The 7,312-nt window shown below is 30.4% G+C and overlaps 1 long non-coding RNA gene across 2 annotated transcripts; it reads left to right on the top strand.

The window, feature by feature from the left end:
- The first annotated feature begins 3,828 nt into the window (after nt 1-3,828).
- LOC125846831 (uncharacterized) lies at nt 3,829-6,706 on the top strand. 2 transcript variants are annotated; one of them, XR_007444400.1, is made up of 4 exons: nt 3,829-3,963; nt 4,116-4,160; nt 4,554-4,741; nt 6,463-6,706. It is a non-coding gene; the product is annotated as an uncharacterized LOC125846831 (long non-coding RNA). The 2 variants fall into 2 exon arrangements; XR_007444401.1 differs by having other exon boundaries at nt 3,855-3,963; nt 4,124-4,160.
- Nucleotides 6,707-7,312: the final 606 nt, after the last annotated feature.

Here is a 7,312-nt window from a genome sequence, read left to right as displayed (position 1 = left end):
AAATGGGGTTGTTGTTTTTTCATTTTTTAAAATATATTAAATTATATCCATATAACAAACCTTAGTTAATAATATAAAGAAAAAACTTCCAATCCAAAAAAAATAAATTAAAAGATCCCACAACCATTAAATAATCAATTTAAAATTTGAATTTCAAATATTAACTAATCTTATCCCTAAAAAAACGTTTAAACTTACATTTTAAAATACCAATAATATTTTATTTGAATTAGTTTTGATTGTTTTTTAAAAAATCAAAATATTACGAAACGGAATCGACAAATTATAAACATTTTTTTATAGAGTTGTGAAAGCAAGAAACTAAAATTTTATCTATATCAAAAGATGAGTAATAGAAGGACATAAGTGAACAAATAATTTTTAAAAAAAACACATGACAAAATGTTAACACAATAACGCTACATATGAACAAGAAAATGAAAAAGCAGTAAATAAAAATTTCAATGTAAACCGATAAATATTTAAATTTGATATAAGAAATTGTTTAGAAATATGAAAAATATAATACTTATACAAATAAGATCATGTAATTGATATCATTTTATATATAATGGCAAAAATAATTTTAAAAAAATCAATGAGAAGCTCTCAACCAATATTTAAAATAAAAATAAAATACAAAATTTTCATGTGGATATTTTAGTTTTAAAGGTAATACTCAAATTATTATATCTAAGAGAATAAATTCAGAATCACAATTTAGTAATGATATTATTTGAGTTACAAATGAAATACAAAATGAAAAAAGTTTTACCAGATACTAGATACCAAATACCTAACTGAAATTTAAAATTTTGATATTTGGTATCTACTTTTAACTACCAATTTCAAGTTACTAAATTCGAAATTTAGAAATCTCGAACCTCCACGCTAACACTGATTATACAATATAGCTTGCCAAAAGTTAGGATTGGCAAAATTAAGCCCATTCGCCCAACCCGTTTAAGTTTGGATGGGTTATTGATCCGCTTATTTATTAGGTTAACTCATTTCAATCCATTAAAATTTAGGTGATATGTAACAAATATTGAATCAGCAGAAATCTTGTCAAAATATTCTTAAAGAACTTTTTAAAAATTTTGTTATGTTATATATAGCCATTATAAAGAAAAATAATAATTTTATTAGGTACTAAAATATTGTAAAAAGAACAATAAAATAAGTAAAACATAGTAAAATTTGGGTTGGATTGAGTTTTGACATGTTCTATAACTCATTACCGGACTTGACTCAAGCAAATTTGAATTGGGTTGGGTCTTGACCCGTTTGTTATCTTTACCCATTAAAAGATTCTATAATTGGGACTCACCTGTACAACCTTAATTATTTGTTGTTTTCATGATAAATATATTTTTCTATTAAAAATTTACATTTTATAAATACAATTTTTTTATTTATGATTATATTATAAGCAGAATTAATTTGCGTAATTATTATGTTTATTTTTATTTTTATTTCTCTTAAAATGTTCACTTCACTACTAAATTACATATTTTTCATTAAATTTTTTATTACTCACTTAATAATTATATTTTATCTATAATTAAAATGTGGATAACTTTAATAATAACTTTTCTTTTACTTTAATAAACTTAAAATGAAAGTTTTATTTTTAAGCTAACTAAGATGAAAGTTTTATTTTTAAACTAAATAAGATGAAAGTTTTATTTTTAAGTATAAATAAGATGGAAATCTTATTTTTAAGCTAAATAAGATGAATATTTTATTTTTAAGCTAAATAAGATGAAAGTTTAATTTTTAAGTTATATAAGATGAAAGTTTAATTTTTAAAACATTCGGCACAATGATGGAAATGCACACACAAAAATATTTAAGCTAAATAAAATGGAAATTTGGGATATTTGCCAAAAATATTTACCAACTAATGACAACTTGTATGGACAAACGTTATTTGCCAAATTTTTTCCCAAATTTTACTTGGGAAATCTATGGCCAAATTTTTCTCCAAATATTTATAAGTGTGCCCTATAAATACTCATTATTACTCTTATTTAGAAGTGAGAGTAGGGGAGGACGAACAAGGGCAAATAGGTAATTCTAATGTTAATTTTGGGGTAAATTTGTAAATTAACTTTTCACATGTGTATCCACTTTATGCTTTCTTTCATTGCTCATCGGTAGAATCTGTTGTATGCTCTAGATTTGTTCTATCACTGGCTTTTGCTCTTCATCAAATCCGGATCATCGTTTTTGGATCTCAGTTTTGCCTCAAATATTTCTTCGATGTTGCTCTAATCTTTAGTTACAGTAAGCTTTAGTTCCCCTTCTCCCCCAATTTTTCGGTAATGTGTCCAACTCTTGAAAAGAACCTATAATGGTAGTTTTTTCCATTATTCTTTGAATTCATAGGCTGCGTATCATAAACTGTATGTAATTTTCCTATGCATGTTTGAAAATGGAAATAAATATGTATATAACTTCGATGTACTGAGTGCATCTATGGTGGTTTTTACCTAGTGTCCAGTTGTGCTCAAAAGTCGAATAACAACAAGCAGAGCTCTCGCTTTGAATCTGCTTTAAACTCTTTCCCATCTTATTTTCTTTGACTGCTTCAAATATGCTTCTGGTAAGTTTCTAAATCTTTTGTTTTAATTGCTCTGCTATTTTTATTCATTGTTTTTACAGGTGGTTAAGGATATTTCTCCTTCACTCATTCAATATCGGATCTCTCTTCAAAATGTCTATCTTAATCTATCTTTCTTAACTATAGTTTCTTGTAATCGCGAACCATTTGACAAAACAAAGTTAAATTCTTAGGCGTAAAATTTCTAATTCAATCACCCCTTATATTCAATACAAGAAAAGGTGCAATATTGTTTGTTTGAATCATAAGAATCCACAAGTTCATGAAATGTCATGTTTGTTTGAATCATAAAAACCCACAAGTTCATGTGAATGTCCTATTTGTTTACATCATTTTCAAGATAATGATAAGCTAAGAATTATTTCAAGTTGTACTCATATACTCCACATTGATTGGTTTCTATATCTTTTATGAGATTGTTGCGTATTGAATTACTGTCTTAACACGTGTACTGTCATTAACTTGAAGCAAGCCACGTTTACTATTTCATATGCAAAACAACAGTAATCGAGTCTCTATGTCCTCTGTTTCAGATCCATCTTTCCCACTCTTCCTCCATGCAAAGAATCATCAATTGCTTCAAACTCTTGCAACCATGGTATCAGATTCTTCAAAAATTGGGATAAAATTTACATGAATAACACAGAAAAGTAAGAACGACAAGCACAAGAAAAGATATAAGTTTGAGTTCACTCATGTAGTCTATTTATATTTTTCAACATCTGGTACATCAATTTATTCGTCAGAGATTTCTAAACAACAAACTTTCTTTTCTACAATCTTGACTTCTCTAATTTCAAAATTCCTGGAAAAGTTGAGGCATTTAATATCAGATGGTAATAGACTTTAATGAAGAAGTGATTATTCAAGTTACTAACTTAAATCAAACTAAATTTAGAGAGTGAAATTTCTGTATGGGCTAGTAGACATGTTATGTTCCCTATGTTTCATCTCAAATCTATATTAAGTGATTTTATTATTTGATATACTTATGATATATAATGTCTTGTGTCCTAGTCGGATTTGGAATGAAATGTGGCTGGCTGGATTATTTTACCAACCATGCAACCACGAGTTATTTGTCAAGCACACTCTTAACATGGAAATGGCCATCGTCATGGCAAGGGTATGATTGCAATAACTTCATCTTTTTCCAGTTATGGTTACCTTTTGATCCACTTCATTGCCTTGTAACTTTAAAGGAAGATGGTGTGGACTAGATCATTCATCTTGATACTGATGAGCTAATGCATCCAGCTGGAACTAGTGAGTATTCTTTACGGAGACTTATGGCAGATATACCTGAAGATGTTGACATGGTCATATTTCCTAACTATGTAAGTCATTGAGATTGTTCTAGGTTGTCTTCTAACTCTGTCTAAGCATGTAATTACATGCACGAATAGTCAAAAAGCATGCATTTGCTTCGTTTTCATTCTTCTGTCTTTTTTCTTGTTAATATCTTCTCTGATGATGACAAATATTTCAGGAGAGCAGTGTTGAGAGAGATGATGTGAAGGAACCTTTTAGTGAAGTAAGATATCTTTTCACTGTATCTTTTTTTCTTATCTTTCAAGTTCTAGTGTTAAATTCAATCATTTGGCTAGGAATAGGTTTAGATTTTCTTGAAATAAATTTGGATAATTCTATTACCCAATACTTGAGAATGGAGCAACAACCTGTAGTCAAAGAGTCATCTCTTTCCAGACGAATGAAAAAGAAGGTTGCGTTGGAGTTAGACACTGTAGAGGAAATAAAGTAAAATTGTACCTTGCAAATATAAGTAGCTTGAGTGTTAAACCTTACTCTTTGTTTGTAGCAGCCAGAATTTTTGCGAGAAAGTTTGTGTAGTCTGTAATTTGTTTTAATTATGCAACTAAAGTTCTTTTAGACTGTTTACCAGTAATACATATGTATCATGCGGTAGGTCTCGATGTTCAAGAAGAATTATGACCATCTCACAAAAGAAATGTACTTTGGAAACTACAAGGAAACAACTCGTGGTAATCCTAACTACTTTTTGACTTACGAATATGGCAAATCAGTTGCTTGAGTTCAAGATCATCTTCGTCCTAATGGTGCTCATAGATGGCACAACTACATGAAAAGCCCAAAGTATGCTTGTTCTGCACGTTACTTGTTTTCCTTTTATCTCTATTTCGTTTCTTATTTATTCCCAGTCCTCTAAAAGGTATTTGCGTGGTTCCTTCGATTCTATGCTTGTCTTGGTGTCTTCAGTAGAGTGTCTTGGTTTTGTTGGAGTTGAGTTTCCTCTTTTTCCATGCTTTGTTTGGTGCGACTGCTATCCTGATTTACAGGACCCCCTTTGGAATAGAGTGTATTGATATTGTGTGATTGCGACTGCTACCTGTCTTGATGTCTGCAGTAGAGTGTATTGATCTGTGTGATTGTGACTCTGTTTTGCTAGAATTTGCTGCATCATCTTCCCCTTCTTCCACCTTGATTTCAGCTTGATTGTTGGTACCCTGCCCCATAGGGGAAGTAAAAGCAAAAAATATATCTCCTTTGAAGTTTATGAGAATTCCATCAATTTCAATCTGCCTGGGTTCCCAAGAGAATATCTTGGGATTTTTCTCTACCTAAATTTGTAGTAATTCTAGGACCTCTAAGATAGACTAAAGCCTCATCTGAAAGATTCATGCTACACCAAAAGTAAAACAAAGTTGAATTGTTGCAGCTGAATTTTTGAGCTCTAAGATAGATTAAAGTAGAATTCTAGGAGCTCTAAGATTGGAGCTCTAAGTTGCTTTTGTAACTCTATTGCAGCTGAATTCATTTTCTTGTTGAATTGTTAGGCATCTGTATTGATCTTTGAATTACACATCCACTTTCATGAAATCTGAATAATGTTCTAGCTGCTGGGAGGAATCTGGAACCTGCAATCTGGAATTGTAATCTATAATCTGAAATCTGGAATCTGGAACTGTAATCTGTAATCTGCAATAATACCTAGATTCTATGCTTGTCTTGGTGTTTGCAGAAGAGTGTCTTGGTGTTGTTGGAGTTGAGTTTCCTCTTTTTCCATCATCCTATATTGCAATTTACAGATGTCTTATGAACTGCAATGGTATCTACTGCTACGTCGATTTATTGGGGGATGTAGAATTTAACACGCCTTAGTTGTAAAGTGGGACACTCTTTTAGGACTCGAGTACTTGCACTGAATTATCTCAGGATCATAGCATTAGTCCTAGTAGAAGTGTCTACTGAAATAAAATGTGAAATAGCTCTGCATTTTCCTATGTAGTAAGATAAAGATTTCTAGTTATGAGTATTTAATCATTTGGTGGTCAATCATCAGTAATTTCAGCTCATCTGAAAAGAAAATAACATAACAATTACATTTAATCTTAGACTTGGCAGCAACTCATATACACTATACCCATGAAGATACCCTTCTCACTTGTTTTTAGAGAAGACTGCAATATTGCTTCCCTTTCATATTACCACTCTCTCAACTTCCACTTGCCAGTACTAGGTAACCAAATAAATTTATTATAGTGATTTAATTGTGATCGAAGTGACTTGGTTGTATAAATATCTTTTACGATGTTAAGTAATTGTGCTGGTAAACTGAGTCTAAGATGTGTGTGGCACTCCACACTTTTTCCTTTAGAAAGATGGAGGGAAAAAAAAAAGCAAAAATAGACATAAAGTTCATGTCTCTGTTTTGGGTTATAGTAACTTTATACTTTTATTATACAAGACCCTTCACTCCAACATAACTTCTAACTTCTATAACTGCTGTAATTTGATTTGTTGTACATGGTTTGTTTTGATTGTTAATTTCTTTTTAAATGTGTAGGGAAATGGAGGTGATCAAATTTGAAGGGTCGCCACAAGTCAATTTGATCTCATTGAAGTGGAAGTGGATAATGAAGAGTTTTTTAACTATTGTAAAAATTTGAATACATTATATATGATTTTGTGAAATATATTCATTGCTAGAATATATTGAACTATTGTAAGAGTACTTTTTGAACTATTGTGTACACATATTTAGAATATTGCTTTATAAGTATGTGTATGGACACAAAACATACTATCTTTTGAAGTTTATTGCAAATCTATATATTTGAATTACTTATTAGCTAATTTAATGTTTGAGATTATTTATTGCACAACAATATTGGTGTTTTTTAATTAGAAATTGTGGCATATAAATATTTTATAGCCAAAATAATATTACTACACTTAAATGTGTAGCTAAAGGACTATAAATTGTGGTATGCACATGGACAAGGACTACACTTCAAAGTGTTGTCATACATAAGATAGAAAAGGCAACACTTTAAAATCATCGGCAATAAGGAAGCAAAGACCACACTTGGCTTATGGATTATAAATTTTATCATGTACATAAGAAAACTTACACTTAATAAGTGTTGTTGTAGATGAGATATAAAAGGAGACACTTTCAAAGTGTGACCAATAACAGCAGTTCAGGTACTTTAATGGTCGGGTTTTAATTTATATATAGTGACTATGGTAGTCGGTGAATGTCAACTGCTGCAGTCAGCAAGTATTTTTCGACACTCAGTCTGCTGACTACTCAAAAGTAGTCGGAAAGTCATCGGAAAACTCCATTTTTCGACTACATTCCGACCAATTTTGAAGTCGGCAAACAAAGAAATTCTAGTAGTGTAATATATTCGACATTTGTAT

The sequence above is a fragment of the Solanum stenotomum genome, chromosome 1 (genome assembly GCF_019186545.1).
Source record: "Solanum stenotomum isolate F172 chromosome 1, ASM1918654v1, whole genome shotgun sequence".
Lineage (NCBI taxonomy): Eukaryota > Viridiplantae > Streptophyta > Magnoliopsida > Solanales > Solanaceae > Solanum > Solanum stenotomum.
This window is presented reverse-complemented; position numbering and strand designations above follow the sequence as displayed.